Genomic DNA, 16732 nt, shown 5'->3' with positions numbered 1-16732 from the left:
CCCCATCAGGCTTTTTAAACTACTCTTTTCCATCTCTTTATCCTCTCCTGTTTCCTCTCTCTCTCCTCTTTCCTTTCTTCCATGTCTTCTCTCTCACATTTCTACTTCCTCTTCTCTTTCTTCCTCCCAGCTCTCTTCTTTCTCTGTGTCTATTTCTCCCTTCTTTCATGCCCCTGTGCTGGGCCCCACTATCATATTACTACTATAACTAGAACAAACGTGAAGTTTCCATTCACTCACTCTTTTATCTTTATCTGTAGATTCCTTGGCTTAGCTCATTTTTATTAGAATGGCCCAAATTACAGTTAGAACATCCCAAATCTTGAACAAAGGTTGGAATGATCTTTGAAAGGAAATCTAGACCCTCAGGAGCAATGACAGAAAGTAGGCATATTAGTATGGGTCTGGCTGCAGTAACAAATAGACACAATCATGTAATGATTCGACACAATAGACTTTTATTTCTACTTGATAAAATAGAAATAAGAATTCTATTTTATTTCTGATCAATAAAACACCACAGTCTAGGTCAGGGAGTGATCTCTTCTCCACACAGTTATTCAAAGACACAGGCTAAGAGTGGTTTTGACATCTTCAATGGATGGCTCCCAAGACATCCAAAAAAGGGAAATAAGTAAAGAGCGGGAATGGGAGATTTGGGGGGCAGACCTGGGAGTGCCACACAACTGTAAGGGATGTTGGAAAATCCATTAAACCACATGCCATAAAGAGGAGAAAACAGATATTGGTGACCATTTAGCAGTCTCTGCCAAATGAGAGACGGGAAAGAGTCATAGGCAGAAAAGGAAACACTGAGCCAAGAGTTATATCCACACATCAGGAGAGAAGCAAGTCTTGCCACAGAACTCATCCTGGAAAAGGGTGGTGTATAACCAGAGGTATACGCCAGAAAATGTATAACCAGAGGTCCACTTCTGCTCAATCGGGATTCTCTTAAGGGCATAGGATTCAGTTTCAGAATCAGTCAGACATGGAATGAAATACAAATCCACCTCTTTCTGAGTATGTGATCTTTTTTAAAAATTTATTTATTTATTTATTTATTTGGCTGTGTCAGGTCTTAGTAGCGGCACACGGGATCTTCATTGCAGTGCACAGGCTCTTCATTGCGGTGCACAGGCTTCTCTCTAGTTGTGGCACGAGGGCTCAGTAGTTGTGGCACGCAGGCTCTCTAGTTGTGGCACATGCGCTCTAGAGCTCATGGGCTCTAGAGCACATGGGCTCAGTAGTCACGGTGCCTGGGCTTAGTTGCCCCGTGTCATGGGACATCTCAGTTCCTCAACCAGGGATCGAACCTGCGTCTCCTGCATTAGAAGGCGGATTCTTAACCATTGGACCACCAGGGAAGTCCCTGAGTATGTGATCTTGAACAAACATTTTCATGAATCTCAGTTTCATCATCTGTAAAATAGGAGGAAAATAGTGCTTACTCCATATGGTGTCCCTGAAGATTACACAATATACAAGATGCTAAATTCTTAGCATGGTATCTGGCACATAATAAGTACTCAATAGATGGTAACTGTTGATACTGTTACCATGCTCACCCCTGCTGCCATATTACTGCTCTTACAGTTTCTTCTATCTGTCATGGGTGTTCCCTATTCATTTCCCCACCTAATCCGAGTCATATCTTCTCCATGAAGTCTTTCCCTCATATAGCATTCCCAATGACTTGCGTGAACTCTATGCCACCCAACTGAGCACTTTATTAAGGTTTGTCCACTATGAATGTAAGTCCGTGAGGTTCAGGATATTATTTATATTGTTTATTTGCTGTATCTCAGAACCAAGTACAATGTCTGGTATATAATAGGTGTTCAACTATTACTATTGTTAAATGAATATTCAGTGAATGTGAGAGACACTCATGTTAAAGAGATTGATGCATGCCCTTTATAGACACAGAATCATATTGCTTTGAGGTTATTCTCTAATTTTCCGTGTCAGTTAGTCTTGTCTTCCTGATGAAATTGAATTCACAGTAGCCAGGGTGATCTTTTTAAAATGTAAATTGGATCCTTTCATTCCTCTGTGACCCCCTCCAATAACTTCTCATCATCCTTAGAATAAAACCCAAACTCCTCACTGCAACATATAAGGCCCTGTAAGGCCTGGCCCTGTCACCCTCTCTATCCTTTTATCTTACTTTCCTTCTCCATCACTACCCTCAAGCCCCATAGGCTTTCTTCCTATTCCTTTAATACATCAAGACTGTTCCCATCTCATGGGCTTTGTACTAATTATCCTCTAATATATGTACTAATATACTCCGGAGATACTTTCCCCAAGCATATTCTCAAAGCTGAGTCCCGCCTCATTATTCAGGACTCAGCTCAAACATTACCCTCTCGGAGAGCTCTTCTGGCAACACTGTATAACTTAATTCTCCTTCCATCAGTCACACGCTGTCTTGGGGTGGATTCTCCAGGAAACAGACTCTGAGTTGGAGACCTGTTGGCACAAAGTTTATGGGCCTCCCTTGGAACCAGCACTTGTTCTGGGTGAAGGAAACAGGACCGTGCAGAAGGAGGAGTTCAGCTTCGATACATTCACAGCAAAGACCTCAAGTGATCCCACTGGGAGCCCTGGAGCTGAGCCAAGGGGGCTGGGCTTTGGACCTCTGCCCTGCTCACCCTTGGATGCAAGCTACCCTCATGCAGGAGACATGACCTTGGAAAAGGCAGCTCTCTCTTGGAGGGAGGTATCCAGAGAGTGATGCGGCTGAGAGCTGTCAGCCACCAACACTCCCAACAACAGGGAGATGAGTGCCTGTGCCCTAGAGGGGTGTGTCTGTGGCACGTCATAGCATCTGCTACATTCCATTCATTGTGCTGCTCAGATCTGCTTCCTTCATTTGCTCAGTTCTGAGAACAGCTTCCCTAGGATTCCGGTTGGCCTCTTTGGGGGGCGAACTTCCAAGAGAGGATTCATGGGATCATCTGAGCCCCCCACCCCCACCGCCACAGCTAACCTCTGGGTCACCTTCTTCTCCTACACATTCTCCTACGCCCTTCCCCTAACAACAAGCATGCTGATCTTCATGGCTTACCTGGTGGCAGGCCTGAGGCACCATCATCATGCCCTTCTTGGGCCATGGCTGCTGCATTTACCCATCTACTTAGAAAATTGGACAAGAAGTGCCCCCATGGATCACCTGGGTGACAGATCTATTCTTCCCTGCTCCCATTATTTAACAGCAGCCTACCTCCTATTGATGATCAGAGTTACTTACCAGGAGACTGAAGTGACCAGGTGGCAGCCACACCTTGAGGTGTACGTGACTAGCTGTGGCCCCCTGTTGGCAAAATCCCTCTCTGGGAACCAGGACGTCTAAGCCCACAGAGCCCAGATTGGCTGAATAAGTGCATCGCCCCTGAAGGGAGACATCCGGGTAGCACATCACAAACCCCACTACACAATCTGTCACACAAAACCCCACTTTAGTTTCCTGCATAGCACACTCCTCACATCCTCCATTTATCTTGTTCATTTTGCCTGTGTTCTGGCTGTCTCTGGTTCCAGAATAGAAGGGCTTTTTGGTTCCATCTCTCAGTGCCAAATACAGTGCCTGCCTCACAGTGGATGCCCAGTCAATACTTGTCGAGGGAGTGAATGGCGAAGTGATTGAACCGAGTGACGTGGTTACAAAGTCCTCAGAGGTGGGCTGTGTTTCCTGCTGTTCTTGGAGCGCAGAGCAGCGACTCAGAGAATACTTGACTGGCCGGCCCATCCCCTCTCACAGGTCACTTACAACTCTCCCCGAGTGTGAGAGGCCTCCCTAACACAATCGCAGGCTATTTTTAGTCTGCTTCCTCCTCTCTGGTCTATGAAGGTGGTGAGAAGAGGCTGGCTACCTGGGGCTTGCAGTAGCTCTAAAGAAAAGCAATCTTCCTCTCTCTGGAAAACCCCAGGAGGTGTCCTGTATACCGGGCTCCAGGGCGACTACTGCCCAGGTTGTGTTAGCTGAGAGCCTTGTGATTACATTTTTCGTTTTCTCACAGGGGGTACCATGGAAGTGATTACTGAGGTATACACAGCAGCTGGAGCCTCTCCTCCCTCCCGCGGACACACAAACATGAGCCTCTCCCTTTCCTCAGATGGTTCCATTTTCTCTCATTAGATGACTTTCTGGTACCTTAGGAGATTTATCTGGTGTAGACTCTAAGGGGCCTCTTCCAGCTAATTAGATTGTGAGCTGAAAGGCTGACTGTGGACTGCTTTAATAATCTTCTATTCAGGGCTTTACAGGCTCATCTAGTTTGACTATTGGAGAGGAAATTCTTTTCTTCTTAAAGAGAGAGAGACAGAGAGGAAGAGCGTGTGAGGAAACAGGTGTTCTCTCTGAGACTCTGTGAGCGCCAAGGGCAGATGTGCTGATGCTCTCCCCACGGAGGTTTTAGAGGATCTGTCTGTGGCTTGGAAAGAAAACTCTAAATCACTGGTTGTGACCCTTCTCAATTATGAGTCACTGCCATGATTCCCTTAGGGGAGGAGGGAGGGAAGGACCATCCTTTTTATAGGTGAGGAGAAGCCTCAGAGACACAGACTAATGCAATGGCTCTGAAATCAGTGGCCACACCCCTTACTAGCTGTGGGACCTCTCTTGCAGGGATTTGGAACACCCTGGATGTGAAACCTAGCTTTACCACTTACAGCTCTGTGCCCTTGAACGAGTTCCCTAATTCTGTAAACCTAAGTGCCTTCTTCTGTCAAATGGGGATAATAATAATACCTTTAGGGTGTGTTCATAGTGTTCAATTAGAAAATAAATGCAAGTGCTAAGAACAGTGCCAGAAATATAATAAGTGCTCAGAAATGGTAGCTACTACTATTATATTCCTAATCTGTAAAATGGGGATATTAATAGGATCTGCCTCCAGGGGTTGGCTGAAAGGCTTAAACGAGACGATGATGTATGTAGTAATGTGATCAGTGCCTGGCACAGTATGTGTCTTAGCTTGGGTTTAGCTTCTCATTTTGCCATGACAAAATACCACAGATTAAGTGGTATAGAAATTTACAACAAAGTGAATCAGTTATACATATACATATGTTCCCATATCTCTTCCCTCTTGCATCAGAACACAACAGAAATTTGTTTTCTTACACTTCTGGAGGCTGGAAAATCCAAGATCAAGTTTCCAGCAGGATTCAATTCCTGGTGAGGACTCTCTTCCTGGCTTGCAGATGGCTACCTTCTCTCTGTGCCCTCATATGGCAAAGAGAGAAAGACACACACACACCCAGAGACAGAGACAGAGAGAGGCAGACAGAGACAGAAAGAAAGACAGAGGCAGAGCTAGAGACATAGTGTATGAGCTCTTTGGTGTTTCTTTTTATAGGGACACTAATCCTATTAGATCAGGGACCCACCTTTATGACCTCATTTAACCTTAATTACCTCCTAAAGACCCTCTCTCCAGAGACAGCCACATTGGAGGTTAGGGCCTCAACATATGAATTTGAAGGAGCATACAATTCAGTCCACAGCAGTATGTACTCATGACAATCCCATGCTGCAGATACGATGTAGAGAAAGGTCAAGTAGCTTGCCCAATATCACACAGCTAGTGAGTGGCCCAGACACATGTCAACATTGTCTCTTTTCCTGCCATTCTCTTGTCCTGCTCCTTACCTGGAAGCAAACTCTCGAGGGCAGGAACTGTGGCTTACTCCTTTTGGCACCCTAGCAGTTTTCTTAGAAGGTAGCATCCATCAAAGCCTTGGGAACTAGAGAATGAATGAATGGTCTGAACATTGGTTTAGCAGCTGCCTGGGTCATCCAGATAAGACACATCATTTATTCACCTGCCAAGGTGTCCCTTCTCATGTCATTCTCCATTGGGCTCAAAGATGGCCATGACACACATATATACAATGGAATATTACTCAGCCATAAAAAGAAATGAAACTGAGTTATTCGTAATGAGGTGGATGGACCTGGAGTCTGTCATACAGAGTGAAGTAAGTCAGAAGGAGAAAAACAAATACTGTATGCTAACACATATATATGGAATCTAAGTAAAAAAAATGTCATGAAGAGATTAGTGGTAGGACGGGAATAAAACACAGACCTACTAGAGCATGGACTTGAGGATATGGGGAGGGGGAAGGGTAAGCGGTGATGATGTGAGAGAGGGGCAGGGACATATACACACTACCAAATGTAAATTAGATAGCTAGTGGGAAGCTGCTGCATAGCACAGGGAGTTCACCTCTGTGCTTTGTGACCACCTAGAGGGGTGGGATAGGGAGGGTGGGAGGGAGGGAGATGCAAGAGGGAAGAGATATGGGAACATATGTATATGTATAACTGATTCACTTTGTTGTAAAGGAGAAACTAACACACTATTGTAAAACAGTTATACTCAAATAAAGATGTTTAAAAAAAAAAGATGGCCATGACAGATGACATCCATCCTCAGCAGCAAAACCTTCAGAAGATTTCAAATTGACTTGACTGCAACGGCCAACTGCCCTTCCCCCAGCCCCACGTGACTGTGCTTATACACAAACCCATGCTCCAAGCTGATGGGTGGGGGTAACAGGAATCAGCAGCAACAAAGGTGATGATGTCTGTAGCTCCTTGAGCGCTTAGTATGTATCCGGCTTGTACCAAATACACCTTATTTATGCAGTATGTTCTATAGTTATTCCCCTCTTGTAAAGGAGGAAACTGAGGATCATGTTATCTTCCTGACGTCACACAGCAGGTAAGAAAAGGAGCTGGGATTTGGACCTAGTTTTGTCTGGCTTCAAGGCTCATTCTGTTAACCAAAGGTCACAAACTGGAGGCCACAGGCCTAAAAGGCCACCAGCTATGTTTTGTTTGACCTGCAGTGGGGTTTAAAAAAATTTTGTAATCTAGAGGGCAAAATTTTTAAATGTCTATTTCGCCAAATAAAATATGTTCTTTTAGCTTTTCTTGGAAATACTAGGATCTGGTAACTAGAGCCCACAATTCCTGCTTGGCAGAGCTGAAAAGAGGCTGCTCCCATGAGTGGCACACTCCCTCTACAGTTTGCCCCAAGCCCACCACTCCTTTTTGTTTTCCCCCAGCCCGTTTTTGCTCATTTGTTTTACTTTTCCAGCCCCTCTGTGCAACCTCTATGCTTGCAACCTCTGTATCACCCACTAAGCCAGAGCCCCCTCTTGGAACTAAGATTGTCCCTCCCACCAGGGAAGATAACATGGCAGCATCTGGTTGATGGGGACAATAATAATGTATTGATGTTCCACATTTTACCTAGTACTCCTGCATCCATTATCTTATTTAATCTTCAAAACAATAAACATTTCCTGTGTAACTGATCTGGGCCAAGGCCTGTTACCAAGTACAGGAGAGGCAAAGAGAAATACAGCCTGCTGTCAGCCTCCCCAAAGCCCAGAGCCTTGCAAGAGAGACAAACCACCAAAACTGCAGGCCAGGATGATCACAGGAGACATCCGTACCAAGCAAAGGGAGGTCCAGAGAGGCAGCAGCTGTCTGCCCAGGGAAACTGAAAGGGTTTCATGGAGTTGATATTCCTGCTGCATCCTGAGGGATGAACAGGATTGGACAATGAGAAGGGTTGAACATAACTCCCAGCAAAGGAACAGCAATGACAAGAAGCCAATGCTCCCCATCTACAAGACATGAGTCACTCCTAGGACAAAGGTCCAAATCCTGAAGGACATGGCCCCGCCCACCTCTCAAAATTCCTCTCAAGCCCTCCCCCAGCTCCTACCCTCCAGCCACACTTGCTTCCACCTGACCCAGGGACTTTGCACGTGATGCTTCCTCGTCCGGGATGTCTTTTCCTACTCTGTCAGCCTTCAGATCTCATCCTAGTCATCACCTCCCCTGGAAAGTTTACCCTGGTGCCTCTGACTAAATCAGGTCCCTCCTCAAACTCAGAAATTTCCCTTCATGGCATGTGTCATAGTTTATAATTACACATTTGAGGCACCGTTTCATTAATGTCCATTTCCCTTGGGAAAAGACTGAAATATTGGTCCTAATTCTTTAACTCTCCCTGTGTCTGCACCCTTTGTCATATGATTTTGCATCCCCTGACTTGGGGCTCAGCCACATGACCTACTTCGGTAAATGGAGGGAAGTGATGGTGACTCCGTTTCGAGCCTAGACCTTGAGGTATTTTGTGCTTCTGCCATCAGCATGCAAAGAATGTGCCCGGCTATTCCACTGGCACAGGAGGATGGGAATCATGAGGATTGGACCCAGACTTGACCTGCAACTTAGAACAGCCCCAAGGAGCCCAGCTAGATCAGCCAAACTTGAAGCCAACACATAGATACAGTGGCATAGCAAAATAAATGCTTATTGCTGCATGCCACTGGAACGTTAGAGCTGTTTATTACACTGCACTAGCAGGCTGATACACCCTACTCTATGCTAAGCTCCATTTAAGCATAAATCACATTTTTGTTCAACATCGCATCCTTACCACATAACAATAGTGGACCCTTAATAAGTATCAATATTTGCTAAATGGATGGATGATTCGTGGACCAAGTCACATCAGCAGTGAGAGAGACCTGAACTGCCAGGGAGCTTTCAACAAAACACAACACACCTCCGGTCAGCCAGCGTGGCCCAAGCTTCTCGCAGATAAGCAAGGAAGAATTAGGTAGATAGAGACTCTCTCTGTGCCTGCTCTTCTCCAAGCCCTCTTCCTCCGGAACTTCAAGGCTTGGAGAAGAGGCTTACAGCAGAATGAGTGCTCTTACCCTTAGAAAATTAAGACATCCCTGAAGTCATCAAAATCTATTCATCAATCATCAGCCTGAGTCTGACTTGGTACCCACAAATTATCTCCCAAGCCTTGTCTTCATTTGGATCAACTCCGAGAGACCACGAGTAAATGGATGATGATGATGACTGTCTTTAATAAAAATACTAATGAGTGTGGGCTAGCCCCTGTGTTCCACCAGTTTATCTACTTTAATTCCTTGCCATGGTTAAGTGAGGTTTGTCCCATTTTACAGATGAGAAATCTGAGCTTCTGAGAGGTTTGTTAGCTTACCCCAGAGCACACAGCTAGCAAAAATCTGGAAGAATTCCAAACTGAGTGATCCATGTCCCTAACCACTGAGATATGCTGCCTCGGCAATGATTCAGGAGCCCCAAGACGGTCCCAGCTCCAGCCCACGTGATCCACCCCGTCCATGTGGCCTCAGGCAAGGCTCTTCCTCTCTGTGAGTGTGGTTTCCTTCTCGGTTAAGAAGTCTGACGGACTTCCCCAATGTGGCTGCCCTTGGCCTGTGGTCTGAACTACCCTTCCTTCACCTACCCCAGCTGCCTTCCCCCGGGAGCATCCTATTACGACGAGCAGGACCCCACATTCTCAGACACTGCGGCTGGCAACTGGCACAGCTTTTCCTGGAGACAGATGTGCAGTGTGTTATCAAAAGCCTTAAAAATACTCCTAGCATTTCCCTGAGAGAAGGATCAAAAGTAAGAGCACAAGTGCTCAGGAGCCTGAATGTTCACATCAGCATTATTTACAATAAGGGAAACCCAGAAACAACCTAGATATCCATTCACAGTGGATTGGTTAAATAAACTGTGGCATGTCACTCAGCAGGAATATCACACAGCCTTTAAAAACTGAAAAATGGCTCACTTGCAATGTTATTCTTTACAGCATTATTTGAAAGTGTGCATATTAAGGAAAATATTCAAATGTTAAATACATTGCAGCATATTCATATAACGGATTACTATAGCATGACAAAAAGAAATGAGGAAGTTCTGCATACACTTGATGTAGAAAGTTCTCTCAGAAACATTGTTCAGGGCTTCCCTGGTGGCGCAGTGGTTGAGAGTCCGCCTGCCGATGCAGGGGACGCGGGTTCGTGCCCCAGTCCAGGAGGATCCCACGTGCCGCGGAGCAGCTGGGCCCGTGAGCCATGGCCGCTGAGCCTGCTCGTCCAGAGCCTGGGCTCCGCAACGCGAGAGGCCACAAGAATGAGAGGCCCGCGTACCACAAAAAAAAAAAAAAAAAAAAAAAAAAAAAACATTTTTCAGTGAAAAAGCAAGGTTTATAGTGTGGAACGTGGAACAATGATTATAGTGTGCAACCTCTTGCAGAAAAATAAAAACCCATATGCATACCACCTTGTATCATCGCAAGGAGACTCTGGAAAGAGATTCAAGAAATGAACAAGAGTTTTTGGTGAGAGTAGTCAAAAGGGGGACAGGAATGAACAAAAGCTCCTCACTGTAAACCTTTTTATTTTTTAAACATGTGAATGAATTACTTAGTTGCAAAATTAAATATTTGAAATTCTAAATTGTGTTTTAGAAGTATATTTAACCACATGTGGAAACACTTATAATATATTGTTAAAGAACAGAAGCAGTTTACAATAGAGAATGTTTGACCCTGAGCACGTCGCATGTCTCTGAGCCCCAACTTTCTTATCTATAAAATGGCAAAAAGGATACCCACCTCACAAGGCTATAGTGAGGTTAAAATGAGATCAGAGGAAGTAAAACGTGTTAACAAAACACACAGTTGAGGGGCTTCCCTAGTGGCGCAGTGGTTGAGAATCCGCCTGCCGATGCAGGGGACACGGGTTCGTGCCCCGGTCCGGGAGGATCCCACACGCCGCGGAGCGGCTGGGCCCGTGAGCCATGGCCACTGAGCCTGCGCGTCTGGAGCCTGTGCTCCGCAACGGGAGAGGCCACACCAGTGAGAGGCCCGCGTACCGCAAAAACAAACAAAAAAAACACACAGTTGATACTAAATAACTACAGCTACTAATGATCTCATAAAAACAGCACTGGGCTTACGTGTTGTTAAACACGGCTGTCTCTTGGTGGCGGATGCAGGTGGTTTTTATTTTCTTCTTTGTTCTTTTCTAGATTTTTCAATTTTGCCATAAAGAACATACATTCCTTAAGAGAACAATGGAAATATTCTTTGCAAGGTGACAGAAAACAATATTTAAAGTATTTTTCATAGCCTTCCCCAGCCCTGTCCCAAGGTTACTAGAAGGTTCCTGAGGGGGTCAGCAGGGCATGGATGGCACTTATTGGGAAAGCTCTGAACTGTGGGGTCACAGGCAACTGAAGGGACCACCTAACAGTTCATCTAGCAGGAAGTCCCACAGGTGAGGATGCAGCAGTCTGAAGGTGAGGATGGACACTGCCCCAACTTGGAATTTTGCCATTTGCAGCAAACATGGATGGACTTGGAGGGTATTGTGCTAAGTGAAATAAGTCAGACAGAGAAAATACAAACAACAAACTAATGAGTAGAACAAAAAAGAAGCAGACTCACAGATATAGAAAGCAAACTAGTGGTTGCCAGTAGGGAGAGGGAAGGGAGGACAGGAAAAATAACGTGTAGGGGATTAAGAGGTACAAACTATTATGCTTAAAATAAATAGGCTACAAGGATATATTGTACAAGGGGAATATAGCCAATATTTTTAATAACTATAAATGGAGTATAACTTAAAAATTGTGAATCACTATACTGTACACCTGTAGCTTATACAATATCGTACATCATCTATACTTTGATTAAAAAGATGATTTTTTTTAAAATGTACCTTCAGACCCTAAACATACAAAAGTTGTTATCACCAACCCTTATTGAGACCTGAGTGCTGACCAGGTGCTGCTCTAAGGCTTTAGGTGCCTTGATGCAGTTAATTCTCACGACAGTCCTGCGAGGTATTATCCCATTTACAGCTTAAGAAACTGCAGTAGAGAGTAGCTAACTAACTTAGCCAAGAGTGCAGAGTGGGTAAGGAAGAGAGCCAGGATTTAAACCCCATCGGTTTACCCCTAGAACATGTGTTCATAATCTCTATGCTCTGCTATGGACAATGCTCATTGGTGGTCAGGCTTTATGATGAAAACAGATTTTGGTCTGGGTAGGAATTAAACATCACTTAATGACAGAGAGATAGATAGATAGATAGATAGATAGATAGATAGACAGACAGACATCAGTCTGGTGAACAAAACAAGGTATAAAATCCAGATATCGTAATTGTCGTTAAACCCAAGTACCACAGGGTGTCTAGAAACCAGTTGCCTTGTGAGTGTCAACTGGGAATACGGAGGCAGTTTGAATTTCAGGACCAGAATCAGAAGTTCTCCACCAGAACCATTCTCAAAAGGCTGCCGAACACTCATCCCAAACAGTGGCCAGATGTTCATTGCACTTTGGGATAACCCGTGCTAACTTTGCACATCTCTGACTGTGAAAAACCTATGATCTTAGGGTCTTTCGAGGAGACTGCTTCCTAAAGAAATCCTCATTTGGGGCATGAAGTCTTGGTCTATTTGTTAAAATATGGGTATCATTGGTTTGTGTTTTGTTCCAAATGTCCTTTGGAGACATTTGGAGAGGTCATAAACATGGCCCCAGGTCTCTAATCCCTCCCTTTGCAGCCAGATCTTGGGAAATGTATATGTGCATTTCAGGTGGCCCTCTGTGGCTTGAGGGTGGTGGTTTGGCAGCCCCTGGCTATTGAAGATTGAGGTCTTGGTCTCATGTCTTTACCCTACCTCTCCCGTGTCTCCCATTTCACTTTGAGGGAATCCTCTCAGTGTTAGCTCGTCAGCAGCCGTCGCGGTCACTGGGCAGGTTTTCCACTTCATTTCTTAGCCTGTTAAGTTTAATGTCCCTATGCTTGGTGAAATAGAGGGAATGGCTTCTCCTTGTGGCTGTAACAGAGGTTTTAATCTTCTCTTAGAGATTCTACCAAGATACATACAGTTCATACTTATTCACTGCATGCAGTAGATTCCTGGATCAGCCAGCATGGCTTAAATGTGAGGCACTATCAAAGCAGAGAAGCTCTTCCTAATCATTGACTTCCTGAGTGCCTTTCATGGCAGAATGCCACCCAGCTCCCTCCATCCACACTGGGAATCAAGAAATCAAGGCATTATCCTTGACCCTCCTCCCTCTCCCTGCCCCCTGCGGTGCATCCACCATCAGGTCTTATTGGTTTATCTTCTAAAATATATCTCAGGGCTTCCCTGGTGGCACAGTGGTTGAGAATCCACCTGCCGATGCAGGGGACACGGGTTCGTGTCCCGGTCTGGGAAGATCCCACATACCTTAAAAGATAGGTATAATAATGGTGCCTAATTCATAGATTGGTGTGAGGAGTAAGATAATACATATAAAGTGTTTTGCAGAATACCTTGTATGTGCTAGTGCTTTTAAAACTAAAAGCTACTATGTGAGGTGATGGCTGTGTTAGTTAACTTGATTGTGGTAACCATTTCACAACATTTATGTATATTAAATTGTCACATTGTATATGTTTTAAAAAATCGTATTGTACAACTTAAATATATACAATTTGTATTTGTCCATCAGAGCCAATAAAGCTGGGGAAGTAAAAGAAATAAAAACATGCTATCTTTCATAAGGAGAAACAAATAAAACAAAAAGCTATTTTTATCATTAAAACTATAATTGGTTGCAATTATTGCTATTTGTATTAGAGCCCTCCTTTAATCACTATTCTGGGTCCAATCCAATCACCCACATAGTTTAGTTTTCCCAGAAAGTCTTATTGGTCACACTGCATCCCCCAGAACTAGAGCCCTTTTCCTAATCCCCAGCTACCCTGGAGCTCCCCAGATATCAAGGTACCTGCTCACCTTCTAAAGCCAGTATGGCTGGCTCTGTTGGGAACCTCATGGCTATGTCCTACTCACCTATGGGGCATTTAGTTATCTCATCGTGGCCACCTAGAGCTGACAACTTCAACTGAGTCCGAATATTAAAGATTGTTGGTTGAGCTTCCAGGATACCATGATTTTCCTGTCCATTTGAACCTTCTTCATTAGTAAGGCCTACATTGGGCTTCATACCCAGCTTTCGATTAGAGTATTTTAAAAGGCATTGAATTAAATGAGGTCAGTGAAGCATTTGAGGATGCTGCGCTCTCCTTTACATTTTCCTAGGGACCCAAAGAGTGAGGCATGGACTCCTACTAAAGCAAGAGACTGTGGTCAGCCATAAGAAAGAGTCACCAGATGGGCTTCCCTGGTGGTGCAGTGGTTGAGAGTCCGCCTGCCAATGCAGGGGATATGGGTTCGTGCCCCGGTCCGGGAGGATCCCACATGCCGTGGAGCGGCTGGGCCCATGAGCCATGGCCGCTGCGCCTGCGCGTCCGGAGCCTGTGCTCCGCAACGGAGAGGCCACAACAGTGAGAGGCCTGCGTACCAGAAAAAAAAAAAAAAAAAGAAAGAAACAGTCACCAGGGAAATGTAGCTTTTAAAAGGAAAGGGAGGAAAATGGTGGCTCCCCATCCTTGGAAACCTCCAAGAAGAATTGGGTGTGTCAGATTTCCATGTGCTGAAGGAAAGGCTGGTACCAGTGATCTTTGTAGGTCCTTCCCAATTCTGGGATTCTAAGCAGCATCCCTCCAATTACCCTGCTTCCCCCCAGGTTCTATGCATGGGCAGGACCACACTTCTGGCACCCAGCACATCTCCTATCTGGCCCCTGACTCAGCTGATCATTCTACAGAGTTGAACCCCGCCCTCCGGACCCTGGTTAGCTGCTGCCATGACCATGGAGGAGATAGGAATGACATGCCTCTCAAATACCAAATTCTAGGTTCACCCATTCCACCAAGCAGCTTCTTCTAAGTTCCTGGGCTGTGTCTGGTGTCTTGTAGTCATTAGGGTTTCCAGGATGAACCTTCTAGTAATGGTGCCTTCAGAGATTTCATAACTTAGTAGATTTAGAGACTTCACTGTTTACATGCCAATTTATGTGACTACGAGTGTATAAATGTATTTTTATTTTAATCATTTTTGGTGGAAATCTTTCTAAGATTCTTACAGATGTCACTGTCTCACAGTCTACATTTTTCCTGGAACTCTAAGGCTGCGATTGCGAGCCTCAAGTGCTCTATGGCCCTGTGATACAGAGCAGCTCTCCGCAGTCCTGAGTGTGGTTTTTATTGCATTCTTATTGTTTCTTTCTCTTTCACTATCCTCTGCCACTCATGAGCAGCAAGATTCTGCCTGCTCTTAACAAACCGTGATGTTCAGCAAGCACACGTAATGGGGAAACAGCTTGATAGCAATTCTTCCTCAGCCTCTGAGCCTCCAGATACACTCCTCCATCTATGAACTCTGGATAGTGGGTACTATAGTTATGCCCATTCTATAGATGAAGAATTGAGTCTCAGATAGGTTAAGTGACTTGCCTGAAGTCACAGTAGCAGAGCCGGAACTCAAACTCAGACTGACTGATTTCCAAGATCAAATCCTTATCCACTCTGCTATACTACTGGGAGCCTGTCACTTTAGCTGGGATGATCAGAGAGCTGTTTGGCTCTATCCAAATCTAGATGGTTAGGAGCTTTAAAATAATCATGACTGGATACCCCACAGGTATTTCCTGAGCATGTAGTGCCATCAGAGATATGAAAGAGCATATCAAATCCTTGAGAGGCTCACAGTCTGCCTGGGAACACAGGCAGGAAGCAGCAAGAGGACATCACCAGACAGCCTGTAAGAATGTGTTGGAAGGTTCCAGAATAAATGGTTCAGCAGACCAGCCTCAACTCAAGCTTCCGCTCTCCACCAGAGGTGCGCTGTCAGCCCTGAACCAGATCACCTGAAAGGGTAGGGGGAAGGATGAGCTCACTTTCACAGGGGCTGTTCTAGCAGGGACAGGGGTCAGAGGCGCTGTGCTGTGTAGAGACAGGCTATATGGCTCCAAAGACTCTCGCATCCATCCCCCAAATCTTGGTTGAGCATTTACGACATGCAAGGCACTGTGCTAGGCTGAATGAAACAGGCAAGGCCTTGGGAAGCTTGCATTCTCACGGGGGAGGCAGCCAACCATTAAACAAACCAGGGAATTAGAGACAGTGAGAAGCAAATGGGAAAGGAGCTACTTCAAGTGGGAGGAAGAGGTGAGGGACAATCTTTCCAAAGATGTAGCATGTATGTTAGGACATAAAAGGATGAGGAGGGGCCATACAAAGAGTGTTCCCAGGATATGGAAGAGTATGTGAGAAGGCTCTGAGGCCCCCGGTGGCCCATGTGGATGAAAGCTATCTTCCCCCCGCAGCAGGCTTGGCAGGTGGAGCTGTCGAAAAGAAAGAAACACTGACAAGAGGGCTCATGGGGAGTGATTAGGCAGCTGTCCCTTGTGCAGGGAAGATGGAAGGACGACCCGCTACAACTGGACAACTCTAAATATTTGATGATAAATGCTGATATAATAACTGATAACGATGATGATAAAAAATGATCAAGAGACCGGGTCATCGGGGGGCAATGCTGCCCCTGGCATTGTGTATGGGGCCTTTTTCAGCCTCAAATAAAGGACAAAGTAGACGGCAGTGTTCTTCATTCTTTCTGCTGCCTGTAACACAGGCACCAGTCTTACTGCCCAGAGCCAGCTGGTCCCTCGTGTGTGAAGGCATTCCTGCTGCTGCCAAGTCCCTACTGGGATCCCAGGCACCGTGATGCTCACAGGCTTCCCTGTTGCTAGAGAAACATGCTGCCGTCGAGCCCTCGTGGCTGCTGGGTGACATATCTGGTTTCCCCCTTAACTGTGAACACCTTGAGGACAGAACCAGGTCTTAACCATCCTTATGTTCCCGGCACCTCCCCTGCCGTCTGGTGCACAGTACATGCTCAGTAAGTATCAGCTGGAGGGAGGGAGGGAGGGAAAGATGGAGGAATGGACGGATAGAGACT

At 45.4% G+C, this 16732-nt stretch overlaps 1 long non-coding RNA gene across 1 annotated transcript in view; it reads right to left on the bottom strand.

Moving 5' to 3' along the window:
- Positions 1 to 441: 441 nt before the first annotated feature.
- LOC136793015 (uncharacterized) overlaps positions 442 to 16732 on the bottom strand; it is a 56706-nt gene continuing 40415 nt past the window's right edge. The window contains exons 3-4 of the long non-coding RNA XR_010837712.1: positions 2369 to 2475; positions 442 to 1422 (exon numbers count right to left, since the gene is read on the bottom strand). This is a non-coding gene — a long non-coding RNA (uncharacterized lncRNA). The remainder of the gene's footprint in view (positions 1423 to 2368; positions 2476 to 16732) is intronic.

The sequence above is a fragment of the Kogia breviceps genome, chromosome 18 (genome assembly GCF_026419965.1).
Source record: "Kogia breviceps isolate mKogBre1 chromosome 18, mKogBre1 haplotype 1, whole genome shotgun sequence".
Lineage (NCBI taxonomy): Eukaryota > Metazoa > Chordata > Mammalia > Artiodactyla > Physeteridae > Kogia > Kogia breviceps.
The sequence above is the reverse complement of the archived record's forward strand: the minus strand, read 5'-3'. Positions and strand labels throughout refer to the sequence as shown.